This window comes from Polypterus senegalus, chromosome 1, assembly GCF_016835505.1.
Source record: "Polypterus senegalus isolate Bchr_013 chromosome 1, ASM1683550v1, whole genome shotgun sequence".
NCBI lineage: Eukaryota > Metazoa > Chordata > Cladistia > Polypteriformes > Polypteridae > Polypterus > Polypterus senegalus.
In genome coordinates, this window is record NC_053154.1 from 287,449,664 (window position 1) to 287,467,214 (window position 17,551).

Genomic DNA, 17,551 nt, shown 5'->3' on the forward strand with positions numbered 1-17,551 from the left:
TACCTTCTTTTTGCTAGTTTTGCTAATAGTCATATACATAAAATATTTGAATTTGATTGTCTGTACAGCAACCATACGACTTGTGGTTAGAAACTGTTCTTAAACTACTGGTGGGACTGCGGATGATCCTGTGTCGTTTTCCATCAATGAGGGATAAATGAGAATGACTGAGATTTTTAATAATTTTCTTTGCTTTTCAAAGATATGGTGTGTTATATGGCCTGAATCAATCCCTAGCCCTTCACTATATTCTGCAGGACTCAGAACAAAATACAAGGTAATTACAATTCCTAACAGCTAATAATAGGTAGACAAAGAAATCACCAAACAAGAGAGTCTATAAATGCTTCTTAAACACATTGAGCAAGTCAAGAATTCTTCTGGAGGTGGACAGCTCATTCCAACATCTAGGAACTACACATGAAAAGAATGTGGATTGGGATTTGATGTCACACAAAGGTGGGCATCACCAGATGATCTTGAGCCAAGCAGATGCTATACCAGGATGTGCTGATGCTAGTGAGTATGGATATATGTTTGTGCCAACTGATGGAGAAACCAGAGCGGATGTCTAATAAAGTAGAGGTGCTGGTGAGCCTTTTTGACTAGAGCTGAAATGTGTTGTGTCCACTTCAATTCACTTACAGTCACTTCAAGAAATGTTAAACGGCTCACTCTTCCAACAGCATCCTCTATAATGTCTCAATGTGGTTTACCTTCTCCCTGCAGTCTATGACGAGCTACTTGTTTTTGCTTACATTAAGCGTTGTTGTGTTGACACCATTGCGTCAGGTAAACCTCTTTTGTGTAACATGTCTCATCTTTGTTGGCAATCAGGCCTATGATGGTGGTGTCGTCAACAATTTTAATGATGGAGTTAGAGCTGTGTCTGGCCACACAGGCAGAGATGATCAAAGACGACAGAAGGGGCACATTATCTTGTGGAATGCTTGTGTTGACAGGACAGAAGATGTGATGCTGCCAATCTACACATGCTGAGGTCTGTTGGTTAGGAAGTCTAAAATCCATGCACAAGTAGAGGCAGATTTTTGAATGTACAAACTCTGTTACAAATCTGATAAAAACACATTTTATGTGTAATGAATAAACATTAATTCAAATGAAAATGTAACCATACATACATCTGTTTCTATGAATATTATAATTGCTTTTTCTGTTTAGAGACAATGTACTAAAGTATTCAAAAAATAGATTTATTACTCAGTTTTATTGATGAGGTACTTAGATTCCAACCCATCTTATATTAGTTTCATCCTTTGTTTTCCCCCATTACAGAAATTCTTTCTTTAACACCCTTGTCACTTTTTATTTATATTATTGCAGTTCCCTTTTCAAGGGTATTCCTGTGTAAACTCTTCATAAGTTTTTAAAATTCTGCTGTTAAGTTTGGTCTGTTTCAGAATTGTTTAAAACATGAACCCAGCTGGCTTGACTTCACCAGCTTCCTGTGTCACAACATTATTGCCGTCAAAATTCTACTACTGATTTATCTTCTGTAATTACAATATATTAAACGTGTTAACATCATTGCTAGTCTTGCTCCAGCATATCAGATATCTGAGGTTATTTCACAATAGGGAATGTTTCTTTTATTTTTGTGACTCCTGTTCTTTAAGACTGTCTGTAGCTCATCATTAGTGATCAAATTCAAATTAACTAAAAGAGGCCTTTCTGGTTTGTATTTTAAACGGCTATACAGTCTATCTATCCATGACCTATATAGTCCAGTGCAGAGTCATGGGAGCCTTAGTTTGTCCCAGCAACAACAACATTTATTTATATAGCACATTTTCATACAAATAATGTAGCTCAAAGTGCTTTACATGATGAAGAAAGAGAAAAAAGACAAAATAAATAAGAAAAATAAGGCAAAACTCATTAACATAGAATAAAAGTAAGGTCCGATGGCCAGGGAGGACAGAAAAAACAAGAAAAACTCCAGAGAGCTGGAGAAAAAATAAAATCTTCAGGGGTTCCAGACAATGAGACCGCCCAGCCCCCTCTGGGCATTCTACCTAACATAAATGATCAGTCTTCATTGTATTTAGGGTTCTCATGGAAGGACTTGATGATGATGGTCATGTGGACTTATGGCCTTTAATCCATCAATGTAGGAACATCGTGGTGCTTTGATTTCGCCACCACAGAAAACCGGGAAAAGAACAGAAGAGAGAGTATGGGTTAGTACGGATTTTGGAGCCATCATGAATAATAATGATAATTAATTGAATATACAGAGCATCAGGATTAAACTAAAATGAAGTTTTGAGAAAGACATGTTAAAGTAATGTGTTTTTAGCAGTTTTTAGTTTTTTAAAGTGCTCCGCTGTATTAGCCTGGCGAATTCCTGTTGGCAACTTTACAGGTAGACTTTAGGTGCATAACAGCAGAAGGCCGCCTCACCACTTCTTTTAAGTTTAGCTCTTGGAATTCTAAGCAGACACTCATTTCAAGATCTAAGGTTACGATTTGGAATATAAGGTGTCAGACATTCTGATATATACGATGAAGTGAGATTATTTAAGGCTTTGTAAACCATAAGCAGTATTTTAAAGTCAGTTCTGAATGACACAGGTAACCAGTGTAGTGACATCAAAACTGGAGAAATGTGCTCGGATTTTCTTTTCCTAGTTAAGATTCTAGCAGCTGCATTCTGCACTCGTTGAAAATGATGTATGTCTTTTTTGGGTAGGCCTGAGAGGAGTGCTTTACAGTAATGTAGTCGACTGAAAACAAAGCGTGAACTGATTTCTCAGCATCTTTCAATTATATAAGAGGTCTAACCTTTGCTATATTTCATAAGTGAAAAAAATGCTGTCCTAGTGAACTGATTTAAAATTCAGGTCACAGTCAACAGTTACCCCTAAAATTTACCCCCATCTTGACTTTTAATCCTAATGCATAAAGTTTATTTGCAATAATCTCATTAGATCCATTGTTGCCAATCACTAAAATTTCTGTTTTCTCTTTATTTAGCTTGAGAAAATTACTATTCATCCATTTAGAAACACAAGTAAGACATTGTATTAGTGAAACAACAGAGTCTGGGTCATCAGGGGCTATTGACAAATACAGCTGTGTGTCATCAGCATAGCTGTGGTAGCTCAAGGTCTGCCCCGAGATAATCTGACCTAACGGAAGCATGTAAATTGAAAAGAGCAGCGGACCCAGGATAGAGCCTTGTGGAACACCATATAGAATATCATGTGATTTTGAGTTGAAATTACCAAAAACTAACAAAGAATTTTCTACCTGCCAGGTAGGATTCAAACCAATTTAAGACACTGCCAGAGAGGCCCACCCATTGACTAAGGCAATTTCTAAGAATATTGTGATCAATGGTATCAAATGCGGCACTCAGATCTAAGAGAATGAGAACAGATAAATGGCCTCTATCTGCATTTACCCGCAAGTCATTTACTACTTTATCAAGTGCAGTGTCTGTGCTGTGAAACTTATCAAGAATAGCATGTTTATTGAGGTGGTCATTTAGCTGCATAATGACTGCCTTCTCTAGAATTTTACTTAAGGCAGGTTAGAAATGGGTCTATAATTTTCAAAAGCAGAGGGGTCAAGATTATTTTTCTTGAGTAGTAACACTGGGCCGTAAGTCCAGAACCAAACCCAGGATAATGTACCTGTCCATTATATACCAGACTCATCCATGCACACTTACACACTACTTTATTACTGTTGGACTCTTTTGCACTGATGGATTTGGTAAACGTTTGCATCAATGCACATCTGCAAGAGAAAAATATAAAGTAAATGTTACCTCTGTACTGAAAAAAAATGGAAAAGAAAGTTATAGACACAATATGGGCTCCACACTTTAAAATTGCTAACATGATATGTTGTGTCTGTAGCTTTGTTTTCTATTTTTTTCAGCATGTACAGTATATAACCTCTACCTACAGAGTATACAGACAAAGCACAGTGTTGATAACCTTCTTTTTCTGCTTTTTAAGAGTGTAAATAACTATTTTTTAACAATGTGGATAATAAAAATTATTGCCCAGACAATATTATTGCCCCACCTTTAACTCAGTACAATATGTGACCCTGAACTATATTATGACCTCTGAAACCTACAAGAACACTTGAGAATACTCGTCTGTCACAAATTACTACTGAGACTCTTCTCCACCCGCTCCACCCTGCCTGCACTCTCTTCTTCACCTCCCTTCCACACTCCCTGTTACTCTGTACTGTTGATCCCAGGTATTTAAACTTCATCCACACTCACCAACTCTACTCCCCACATCCTCACCATTCCACTGACCTCCCTCTAATTCACACACATGTATTCTGTCTTGGTCTTACTGACCTTCACTCCTCTCCTCTCTAGAGCATTTCTCTACCTCTTCAGTGTCTCCTCAACCTGCTCCCTACTCTCGGTACAGATCACAATGTCATCAGCAAACATCATAGTCCAAGGAGACTCCTGTTTAATCTCCTCTGTCAACCTGTCCATCATCATTGCATATACAAGAGAGCTCAGAACCAATCCTTGATGTAGTCCCAACTCCATCTTAAACACATCTGTCACTCCTACCGCAGACCTCATCGCTGTCATCTTTCCCTTGTACATATACTGTACCACTCTTACATACTTCTCGACCACTCCCGACTTCCTCATACAATACCACAACTCCTCTCTAAGCACCCTGTCATATACTTTCTCTAGGTCCACAAAGACACAATGCAACTCCTTCTGGCCCTCTCTATACTTCTCCTTCAAACCCTCAGAGCAAACATCAAATCTGTAGTGTTCTTTCTCAACATGAAACCATACTGCTGCTCACTAATCATCACCTCCCTTCTTAACCTAGCTTTCACTACTCTTTCCCATAACCTCCTGCTGTGGCTGATCAATTTTATGCCTCTGTTGTTACTACAGTTCTGCACATCACTATTATTCTTAAAAATCGGTTCTAGTACACTTCTTCCCAAACCCTCAGGCATCCTCTCACTTTCCAAGTTTGCATTAAACAATGCAGTTAAAAACTCCACTGTCATCTCTCCTAAACACCTCCATGATTCCACAGATATGTAATCTGGACCAACAGCCCTCCAAGTCTTCATCCTCTTCATAACTGTTCTGACTTTCTCTTTCCTAATCCATTGCACTTCCTGGTTCACTATCTCCACATCATCCAACCTTCTATATCTCTCATTCTCTTTATTCATCAGCCTCTCAAAGTATTCTTTCCATTTCTTCAACACACTCTTCTCACTTGTGAGTATGTTTCCATCATTAGAATTTATCACCCTAACTTGCTGTTCAGCTCAGTCCCTCTGTATAGCCAATCGGTACAGGTCCTTTTCTCCCTCCTAAGTGTCCAACCTTTCATAGAACTCATCATACTCCTTTTCTTTAGCCTTCACTGTTAACCCAGGCCTCAACCAATCCGGTATGGAAATCTGTATTGTTGTCCATATATTAAACTGGAAAAATTTTACACCGGATATCCTTCCTGACATGACCCTCCCCATTTATCCAGGCTTAGGACCAGTGCGAAGAAACATACTGGTTTGTGAGTCCTTCATGGCTGGGTTCATTAGTAGATTTTTTAATTAACATTAATCGAATTTTAAATATGTGATAAAATAATAACAAAACACATATCTTAATGTACAGTAAAAGAGTTAACAATAGGACATCATATAGTTCCAGACACTTTCTTTATTCAAGATGCATATGGACTGTGGAAAAAGCTCCTCATTAGTTTCTCTGAAGTGGACTTTAGGTAGCAGTAGCATTTACCTGACCACTGCACAGAAAAGAGGCTTTTGTTAGAATGGCTGGTATCATTGATGATTTTCTTTAATCTGGTCCAACATTGCTTGGTGTAGATGTCCTCAAAGTTAGGGAGTGCACATCCAGTGATGCGTTCAGCTTACTGTACTACTGTCTGCACATCTTAGCTGTTCTGGTGTCTGCTGTTCCCAAACCTGGCAGTAATACTACCTGTCAGCATTCTTTCAATGCTGAATGTGTAGAAGTTCTTTAGTATTTGGGAGGGCAGCCTGAAATCCCTGAGGCATCAGATGTGGTAAAGACATTGTAATGCCTACTTTACCAAGGTGTCGGTGTGTTTAGACTGGGTTAGGTCGTCTGTAATGTGGACACTATGGTATCTGACCCACCCTTTCCACCTGGGCACTTTTAATTCTGAAGGGTTTATAGTGACTCTGCACTCTGAACTCCCTTCAAGTAAGCCTACACTTAGATATCAGGCCTACCACAGCTCTGTTATTAGCAAACGTGACAATGATGTTGAAGTCGTGCAGCTGTTCAGACATGTGTAGCGCAAGTCCAGCAGAGGACTCAAAACACAAACTTGTGGAGCACCTGTGATGAGCGCAAGAGTAAATGAAGTGTGCCAACCCAATCCAACCACCTGGGGTCTGCCTTTAAGAAAGTTAAAACTCCAGCCGCACAATAAAGTGCTCAGACATGGATTCCTGAGCTTGTTGATGAGCTTAGAGGGGATTACTGAGATAAATGCAGAGATATAGCCTATAAATAGGATTCTCACATGATTCCCTCTCTCATTGTTCAGGTGGGGCTGTTTTATCCTAAGGAAAGGTGACGGTATACTCTGTGGATCTATTGGAGTGATATGCAAATTTTACTGGATCTAGTTCTTTTGTCAGAGAAGATCATATGTGATTTTTGACTAGCCTCTCAAAGCACTTAATTGCAATAGACGTTAGTGTGAAGGGACAATAGTCATTCAGATATGTTGGATTTGCTTTTTTAGAACAAATGTTGGATCTTTTAAAGCATGTTGGAATAAGGAGAAATTAAATATTTCCATGAACACTGGGGCAAGCCAATCAACACAGATCTTGAAAACACATCCTGGAAGGCCATCTGGTCCTGCTGCCCTCCTGATGTTTACAAAGAGCTCGCCTTACATCTTGTTCTGACAAAGATAGCTGCTTCCTCACTGAGCAGTTCTCCCACCTCAGATGTGCTGGACTGCTGGCTACAGTTATTAGCATTCACATCAAAATACACATAGAAGCTATTAAGCTTGTCTGCCATTGAGTTGTTGGCACTCACTGTGTTGGGAGCAGTTGCTTTATAAAACACATTCAGATGTGGTGTTGACAGTTATTCTGACATAACTCTTTATTGGCGGAGAGGTGACTCTCTGGCTAAAGGATCTGGGCTAGTAACTTGAAGGTTGCCAGTTTGAATCCTAGCAGTGACAGAAGGAATGCTACTCTGTTAAGCCCTTAACCTGAAATTGCTCCAGGGGCACTTTACAAATAGCTGAAAATGCACTCTTATCCCAAAACTCTATGGAGAGTAAGTTGAGGTATGCAAAAACATGCTAATCAGTGGAAATCAAGTTTCCAGGGCAAAGTAAACTAAACTGTTGTATAGACTCACACACAGAAGTGAGAGGCAGCAATGCAGGAACTTATTGTATTTTAAATCAGCAAAAATGATGACCCATTATTTTATATGTGGTTAATCCTATTTGGAATTAACAGAGTTGGAATTATGGCAGGAATGCACACAAGACCCTACCCTAGGTTTGTCAGCCTACCTCCAAGCATGTTTACTTATTAATTCATACACTTCTGTAATTCAGATGGCCTATTACTTTTACAGATTGTGTTTAGACTGTGAAATAAAACCAAAGATCCCAAAGGCTGAGCACACAATTTGTAAACAGTCAGGTTCAGCTTACCTGCCACAGCTCTAATAAATTATTCATGTTGTGCCTTAATGTTGTTATGTCTTATTGCAGTTATAATTGTGCCATCAATCTACGTTCTATAACGCTGAAATGAAATTATGCATTATCATCTTTGTTTTAGAAATACAGTAATTACCTACTGTACAATGCCATCCAAGGCAGGAACCAACACTGGACAGGATGCCAGTCCATTACAGGAATATTTACTTATGCATTAGAGTTCTTAATTAACCTACTGTAACTTGGGTAATTGGAGTAAAACAGAGATACATGGGGAGATAAACTTAAAAGAAGTGGTGAGGCAGCCTTCTGCTGTTATGCACCTAAAATATGGAACAACTTACCTTATTTTAGTGTAACCCTGATATTATGTATATGCATTTAATTATCATTTTTATCATGGCTCCCCAATCCATACTAACTCCTGCTTTCTCTGCTGTTCTTTTTCCGTTTTTCTGTGGTGCTGATCTGCGCCACCACCACCTGATCAAAGCACCATGCAGTCCTTATATTGATGGATTGAAGGCCAGATGTCCACATGACCATTATCATCTAGTTCTTCCACGTGAAGCCTGAAATAATGAGGGCTGATTTAAATCATTTATGTTAGGTAGAATGCCCAGTGGGAACTGGGTGGTCTCATGGCCTCGGAACCCCTGCAGATTTTGTTTTTTCTTAAGCCCTCTGGAGTTTTTTTTTGTTTGTTTTTTCTGTCCTCCCGGCTATTGCACCTTACTTTATTCTTTGTTACCTAGTACTGCCTAATCTTATTTTATATATTTTTATTTTTTTAGGAGAGTGCAGTGGCATTTTTAACCAGATTGTTTAATGGAATCTTGGAAAGTGAGAGGATACCTGAGGAGTGGAGAAGAAGTCTACTGGTGCCGATATTTAAGAATAAGGGGGATGTGCAGGACTGCAGAAACTACATGAGAATAAAATTGATGAGCCACAGCATGAAGTTATGGAAAAGAATAGTGGAAGCTAGGTTAAGAAGTGAGGTGATGATTAGGGAGTAGCAGTATGGTTTCATGCCAAGAAAGAGCACCACAGATGCAATATTTGCTCTGAGGATGATGATGGAGAAGTTTAGAGAAGACCAGAAGGAGTTGCATTGCGTCTTTGTGGACCTGAAGATAGCATATGACAGGGTGCCTCGAGAGGAGCTGTGGTATTGTATTAGAAGTCGGGAGTGGCAGAGAAGTACGTAACAGTTGTACAGGATATGTATAAGGGAAGTATGACAGTGGTGAGGTCTGCGGTAGGAGTGATGGATGCATTCAAGTTGGAGGTGGGATTACATCACGGCTCTGAACCCTTTCTTATTTGCAATGGTGATGGTCAGGTTGACAGATGAGATTAGACAGGAGTCCCCGTGGACTATGATGTTTGCTGATGACATTGTGATCTGTAGTGATAGTAGGGAGCAGGTTCAGGAGACCCTGGAGAGGTGGAGATATGCTCTAGAGAGGAGAGGAATGAAGGTCAGTAGGAACAAGACAGAATACATGTGTGTCAATGAGAGGGAGGTCAGTGGAATGGTGAGGATGCAGGAAGTAGAGTTGACGAAGGTGGATGAGTTTAAATACTTGGGATCAACAGTACAGAGTAATGGGGATTGTGGAAGAATGGTGAAAAAGAGAGTGCAGGCAAGGTGGAATGGGTGGAGAAGAGTGTCAGAAGCAATTTGCGACAGACGGGTATCAGCAAGAATGAAAAGGAAGGTATACAGGACGGTAGTGAGACCAGCTATGTTATATGGGTTGGAGACAGTGGCATTGACCAGAAAGCAGGAGATAGAGATGGAGGTGGCAGAGTTAAAGATGCTAAGATTTGCTTTGGGCATGACAAGGAAGAACAAGATTATAAATGAGTACATTAGAGGGTCAGCTCAAGTTGGACGGTTGGGAAACAAAGTCAGAGAGGCGAGATTACATTGGTTTGAACATGTGCAGAGGAGAGATGCTGGATATATTGGGAGAAGGATGCTAAGGATAGAACTACCAGGGAAGAGGAAAACAGAAAGGCCTAAGCAAAGGTTTATGGATGTGGTGAGAGAGGACATGCAGGTGATGTGTGTAACAGAACAAGATGCAGAGGACAGAAAGATATGTAAGAAGATGATCCGCTGTGGTGACCCCTAACGGGAGTAGCCAAAAGAAGAAAAAGATAAACTTTTCTTTCTTCATCTTGTAAAGCACTTTGAGCTACATCATGTGTATGAAATTGTGCTATATAAATAAATGTTGTTGTAGAGTAAATATGCAATCTCCACACAGCAATGTGGCCGACTGAAAATCAAAAACAGGTTCCTGTACCTGTTGGGTCATAGTTCTAGCCATTTCACAACCACACTATAATCATAATACTAAATATTTTTGAAATACATTAGGAACCTCACAAATCTGTTCAGAAAAAAAACTAATCTAGTAACATGTATTCTCACCATCTTTGTCTTGGTTCATGTCATGGAAAGACAACATCCCAGTATCTAAGGCATCAGTATTTCCTTGGTGTACTGCATAGTTTTGTCTATAAGAAGTGTATTTATGAATGTAGTGACTTGTAAAGAGAATAGCAGAGTCACTTGAATGTTTTGACACGAGATGGATGGCCCCATTTAATAACCAAAACAAACAAAATTCAAGCATAATGACACAACAGAAAAGAAGGCTTGAAACGGCCCAACAAACAAAGGGTTCTCAGGTTAGTGAGGCACAAGCAACTCATTAGAGGTTTCTCCAGATCGGGTTCCAGGTCCAAAATCAGACACTATTCTCTGAGACTGTCCACTTTTATACAGCCCCAACCAGACAAGGAAGGACCAGCTCTGAGTGTAGTGGCTAATGTTAGTTGCCCTTACTGGGCAGCTTCTGAAGGCTGTTTGTGGAAAAGAGAGAGACAGTATGAGAGTCCCCTGTTGTCCCAAAGTGACCTCTTACCTTACCAGAGCCAGGAAGGTGATCCTCAGGTGCACAAAGGTGATAATGTTTTTGACTTGCATGAGTATTTTAGTTTACTTCTGAGAGGTGAGATGTGGCAATATTTTGCTACAGGGCAGAGTATTGTTTCGATTCAATGGCCTAAGCTTAAAAATTAGCATTACAGTACATAAGGTAAAGCCTACTTCTGGAAATGATATCAAAAGAATTAATACTGTATGTATGCTCCAGAAACATTTTTTAACATAAGGAAGATGCCAAATTAAGTTCAATTTACAACTTGGCTAAATAGTTTAAGAAAATTATCACTAAATGCCCCCACTGGTATATACTACTTGAAAGGGTATTTATGTGAAATTACCCAAATATAGGCTGATTTATTCCAGACTGAGTGAATGCAAAGCCAATAATTATTTTTTAGCTGCTGATTATTAGTTTGATTTCTATAGTATAATGCAAATGTAGCATAATTATTCTCAACATAAAAATATTCCAAAAGTTCTGTATTGAACTGTTAAATGGTTTCATTGATATTGCAGGGGCCTAAATAAAAAAGAGAGCAGTATGAGCCGTTGTGTAAATGATTAAATGTGCATGCCCACTATATTCAAAACACTAATGGAGGGCTTGTGTCACTAACAATGGCCAATTTATGCAATAACCACCTCCACTGGTGGTCCAGTTCCAGGTCAATAAATCATACCTTTCCTCTAGATGTGAATTCATATCTTGCTTTACTGTTTGTTGGTCTGGGTTGGCTCCATGCTCCCTGTTCTGTTCAGGAGCCTCCTAAATATGAACCATCAATAGTCATGAACCGAGGTAAGCCAGGCAAATGAGGACACACACTTAGAGCAAGGGGAAGGTGTAAAGGTGATAAGTGCTTTTATTAAAATCAATTCAGTAAAACAGTGTTCAAAACTTGCAAAGCTACAAATCAGTAAATAAATAAATCCATAAAATCAGTGAAAATCATGTGGAGGTTAAAAACAATCCATAAATAAATATCCTATAAAAACGAGGTTAAAATACTAAAGCACGAATCAATTCTAAAAACTCAGTCACATGTGCATCTTTTCTAAAAGTGACATCTCCACTGATTACCCCACAAAGGATCATGCAGACAGAGGAGACCTCCTGCCAACAGGCACAGTCAACAATTTCTCATAGAAATGGGTCCCTGTTGTCCCACAGGCTCCCAGGAGGGCATGGCACCTAGCCTCCTACCTCCCGCTGTCACTGCCATTTCCCAGCCTTTCATGAGAGTGGGCATTGGGCCGCTCCATCCATCCATCCATTTTCTAACCCGCTGAATCCGAATACAGGGTCACGGGGGTCTGCTGGAGCCAATCCCAGCCAACACAGGGCACAAGGCAGGAACCAATCCTGGGCAGGGTGCCAACCCACCGCAGGACACACACAAACACACCAAGCACACACTAGGGCCAATTTAGAATCACCAATCCACCTAACCTGCATGTCTTTGGATTGTGGGAGGAAACCGGAGCACCTGGAGGAAACCCACGCAGACACAGGGAGAACATGCAAACTCCACGCAGGGAGGACCCGGGAAGCGAACCCGGGTCTCCTAACTGCGAGGCAGCAGCACTACCACTGCGCCGCTCCAGCTACTTCAAAAATTATCAGTCTAGTGGCCCTCTTCAGCTCCTACGCATCAGCCCAACATGCATCTGGAAGATCCTGATCCTTTTCAGTGTAAATATTTTTTCATTCTACTCTGCCCTAACATGCAGGCCCATCTTATATTGGATTGATTGGGCACAGATGTGATCTCCGCCCACTCTGAGGTATGAAGACAACACCTGAGTGATCTGCTAGTTTTTGCACATGAGTGCACAACCAACCAAGCACCACAATCAACCCAGGAGTGGCACCATCATTCACTCACATGTGCCCATTCCAAGTCTGCATGCTCTTGAGAGTTTATTATTTATGTAAAATCTGCTCTACAACATGGACCATTTCACACATCCTGACACCAATTCTTTAAGATGGGCTTTCCATCCAGATGCGCAACTTCTGCTCTTCTGCTCAGCTTTTTGGTAACTGCACAGGCCAGTGGAGTACTGACGTCACTAACATGTTTGTGGAACCAACTTGAGATGATGCTTAGACTGCAGACTGTGGCCATAAAGGGATGGACAAGGTATAACAGTCATCAGTCAGTCATTCTCCAACCCACTATATCCTAGCACAGGGTCATGGGGGTCAATCCCAGACAACACAGGGCGCAAGGCTGGAATAAACCCCGGGCAGGGCGTCAGCCTACCGCAGCATGGCATAACTGACACACAATATGTGTTAAGAGGTCAAATGTGTGCCACACATTTCCCAATGCCATTATACTATCAGACACATGTTGTGGTGTTAACACAAGGCAGAGCAGATTTATTCTGTTTTTGCTAAATTCTGATCTGATCATCAGTATGAAACCAAAATTCCTCAGACCAGACAGTGCTTGAAGTAGGCTGGTACCTCTTTGTTGAGGTACTGGCATGCTATATCTGCAGCGCCCGATGCTTTGCCAGGCAACCCTGTCAGTACCCCATTGATCAAGTGTTATTGCATCATGGCGCTATAAGAGTAATATTGTATCACAATGCTTGAAGTATCACAGGGGAGTTACCTAGAGTTCCAGCACCTTTTCGGGGGTTTAGTCCTGCAATCAAACGCTAGTGTATTGCCATGTGCAGAGTATACAGCACTTAATTTCGTTTTACTTCAAGCATTGAGATCAGGTGACTAGTGTATTACCATTTACAGAGTATACAGCATTTAATTTCGTTTTACTTCAAGCATTGAGATCAGGTGACATTTTTCTCATCTTCAATAGCCCAGTCTTGATGATTCTCGATGATCACGTGCCCACTCAGAACTCTCAAACCATCTTCTGATGCCACAAGCCAGCATGGATCTTCGGCGTTCCCAGAACAGGGAGGCGCTATTTCACTGCAACACCTACAGGAAGTGTCGGGCGGAGCAGGAAAGGGAGAACTCGGCGGAGGAGGAGACGGCGGCGAGGTGGGTTTGACAGCTGAAAATTTGAAACTGTTAAAGGTGTCGAAGCGAGATGTTAGAGACTTCACCTGGTGAGTTTTACGTTGCCTTGTCGCTGTCATTCTGACCGTCACATGTGCTGTTGGTCTTTGTCGGTGCTATTAGACTTCATACTTGTGTTTTCTTTTTATCGCGTGGTCTCTTGAGAATTTACGATTGCAAAAGATATAAAAAATAAGGGTGGAAAGGCTTCGCCAACGTTTATCACAAGACCTGAAGGAAATATACGGAGGCTTTTGTTCTATGCTGCTCTCAGGAAATACTAAATGAAAATGTCCAGATTGTTTACTTCGTCGCTTCTGGCAACGTGCTGGATCGACAGAAGCGTGCTGTCGGGTCTCTGCAGTTTTTTTAATAAAACCAGACAGCACTTCAGCTTTGATTGTGAAAGCCGGAAACGAAATGTTTGTCCAAAGTGAGTGATGGGACAAAAAAAAAAAGTCAAATGGTTCAAAATGTTGCGACGACTCTCCGCGGTAGCCTTTAGGGGTGTTTTGGATTGGATGCTTTCTTCGTAAGGATTTACTTTATGCGTGCAGTAATTTTGAAAGAAAGATCCTGCAAAATATTTATAGTCCGCTTGTCTGCTTCAGTTTTTGCCTTGCGTCAACTAGCTCTTCCCTGTTTAATCTGCCCACTCCAAATGTTTATGCGGTGTGTCAGGATCCTTCTCCTTGAGCCGATGTCCACTTCGTTTTTCTGCAGATGAACATGGAAGTGATTTAACTGATTTCGCTATAGTGTTGCTGGTTTAATTCCTCCTCATAGGAATGTGTACATTTTGGGAACCCCACCTGATCGCTGTGAGGTAGAGTTTGTACTTCTCCCGTGGCAGCTTGGGCAATGTTTTCGATTTTTGTCGTCTGTAAATTGCCCTTCAATGACCGATTCTTGCAGTCAGCTATAAATTTGTTCTTGTCATTCATTGTGTTCCACCTGGATAGTCTCTACGGTCTTTCAACAGGAGTCCGAAGAAATATGGATTGATTTCGAGCAGGCGCAACGCAACTAACTTTTTGCGTGATTTCTGCCCTTTCAGAATAGAACTGTTGATTTTTTTTCTTATTCACAATTTCTCTGACAGAATACACAGCATACATACAGTAAAACTCATTGCAGTCATGATACACTGATATGAGCAAAACAGCCGGTATTTTTTCCAGAAAAATAAGAAAGCGAAGGAAAATTCAAACTAAAAAGAACGCTTCATTTTCTTAAGGACACAGTTTAACTTTTAGGATTTCCAGGTAATTGTTTGCAAAAAAATATTTATCTACCAGTCTTTTGAGGCTGATTCCCATCCAAATTCTTCTATTGTGTTTTAAGCATTCATAAAGGTGATGCATTGTTGCTCCCCATTTAGGCGTGTCTTTTGTTGCCTTTTTTCCCTTCCCTATCCTTTATTACACTGTACTATTGTAGTACTCGCTATAGGAGCATACCAGCTTCAATGGTTTTAGTCCTCAGTCCTCACTCTCGGTATAACGTCCTGGTGTGGCACCTGTTCAACTCAGAAACACAGAGCACTACAGAGGATATAGCGACGTCTGTGCAGAATATTACTGACACATGGCTCCCCTGTCTTCAGGACATACATAACACACATTGCATTAGAAAAGCATTTTGCATTAGTCACTTGTGTCTCTCATATTTCTGTCCTAGCAAATAGCACAAGATCCTTAGAACATGCACTGCTAGATTGAGGGACTGTTTTTGTCCTTGGGTTGTTAAGGCCTCTCAGAATGTTTGTCCTTATGTTGGAAGCAGTTAAGGGGGTTACTGAATTCAAAATTCAGACTCTGGCTAAATGTAAATTGTAATGCATTAAAAGTTTATACAGTAATTCAAATAAAGTAGGTTTCCTTCTAGCCTTTTGACAATTTGTAACCTGTTTTTTATTTTTGTAACATTTTTCTTTTGTTTAATGTTACTCAGCATTTATAACTTCTTTAACAAATACTATAAAAAAGCCACAAAGACATTGCTACAGTCTCTAAACCCAAACTTTAACAGGTGAGGGTTCTAAAAAGTAGCCTGATGATTCACTTTGGCAGTGATAAAATCCTTTGTATTTTGTATGTTGTGTTCTTTGACTCAACAAGTCAAGTTGGGGAGCATGCACTGGTACAGTGTGTTGCTGCACCCACTATACAATAAAACAACTCGGGATCCCAGTTGGCAACCCCCCAGGCACACGCACGGTCCAGTCCCACCCTCCGGAAATGACCCTCTACCTGTCGCAGCCAGGTGTTACGTGGACGACCCCTTGGCCTGGTCCAGCCACTGTGGTCCCCAACAATGAGGATCTTACGAGCCGGATCACTCTCGGGGAAACACGCCACATGGCCATAGTGCCATAACTCGCGCTCCCTCACAATGCAGGTAATGTGCCTCATTTGGGACTTCATGAGCAACCACTTATTCGACACAAAGTCAAACCAACGGTACCCAAGGATTTTCTGGAGAGACACAGCACCAAAGAAGTACAGCCTTCGTCTCGGGTCACTGGATATCATATAATTCACGCAACCATATAGCAATACAGGAGGCACCAGACTTAGACCTTCGTCCTTTTGCATAGATATCGGGAGCGGCACACACCCCTTTCCAGCGACCTCATGACCCCCCATGCTTTCCCAATCCGTCTACTGACTTCACAGGAAGAGTCACCAGAGATACAAATGTCACTGCCAAGGTAAGTAAACCTCTCAACAAGGTCAACACTCTCTCCGCAAACAGACACACTGCTGATGGCTGTGCCCAAGAGGTCATTAAAGGCCTGGATCTTGGTTTTTATCCAGGACACTAGCAAGCCCAGACACTCAGACTCCTCACTCAGTCTCTTGAGCGTCCCGATCAGAGCCTCCATTGACTCTGCGAAGATCACAGCATCATCCACAAAGTCAAGATCCATGAATCTTTCTTAACCAACAGATGAATGATTTGTTTCCATTCAAAGGTTTGGGGTCTCCCAGAAATTTTCATGTGTTTGATACCTTTGTTTTAAATGTTGATACCGTTAAATTAATTTAAAAATCTAGCCAAGTTTGTACCAGTGGCCATACTGTTTAAAATTACTGATTTTTAATTTATTATTCACATATGGCTTACAGAGCCCCATTTTCAGCAGCAATTTCTTAAGTGTTCTAATGGTAAACTATCTTAGCTTATCTTAATTACTCACTTTTTACATGCTAATTAGGTTATTAAAAAAACCTTACTACTTACATTAGCATCACTGAAACCTGTTATTCTCTTCACTTGTGTTCAAGATATTGGAAAGGTCAGTTTAAAATTCAGAATTGGCCAAAGTGAGACGGCTTTCTCATGAAACATGTCACTGTATCATATTTTTGTAGAATGAAATGTGACAGATCGCCAAGAAACTGAAGATTTCATGCAAAGGTGACTATTACTGTCTTGAGAAAAGAGGGCAAACTGGATCTAACCAGTATAGAAAAAGAGGGGAAAGGTACTTTGAGAAACAAACACCTTACTGGGCCTCAGTTGACTTCTTTAAATACACACTCCAAACACCAGTGGCATCTCAAACAGTGAAAAGATGATTCTAGAGTGCTGGCCGTAGAGGCAGACTTTCAAAGAAAAGGCCCAATGTGATAGTGGGAAATAGAAAGAAAAGGTTAAAATGGGCAGAACAACACAGACATTGGGCAGAAGATGGCTGGAAAACTGTTATGGTCAGCATCCCAGAGGCATCTCTCTGTTGCACATGACACTGGTACTTGGTGTGTATTTAGTGAAGGTGATAGAAGTTCAGTTAGAAAGGTTACC

General features: G+C 40.7%; 1 protein-coding gene across 2 annotated transcripts in view; it reads left to right on the forward strand.

Moving 5' to 3' along the window:
• The first annotated feature begins 13,676 nt into the window (after positions 1-13,676).
• Positions 13,677-17,551, forward strand: part of zdhhc6 (zinc finger DHHC-type palmitoyltransferase 6) — a 55,490-nt gene continuing 51,615 nt past the window's right edge. Inside the window, exon 1 of one of the 2 annotated variants that reach the window (XM_039776520.1) lies at positions 13,677-13,791. The gene's annotated coding sequence lies outside the window, so the exon portion shown is untranslated. The remainder of the gene's footprint in view (positions 13,792-17,551) is intronic. The other variant, XM_039776530.1, reaches the window with a different exon arrangement.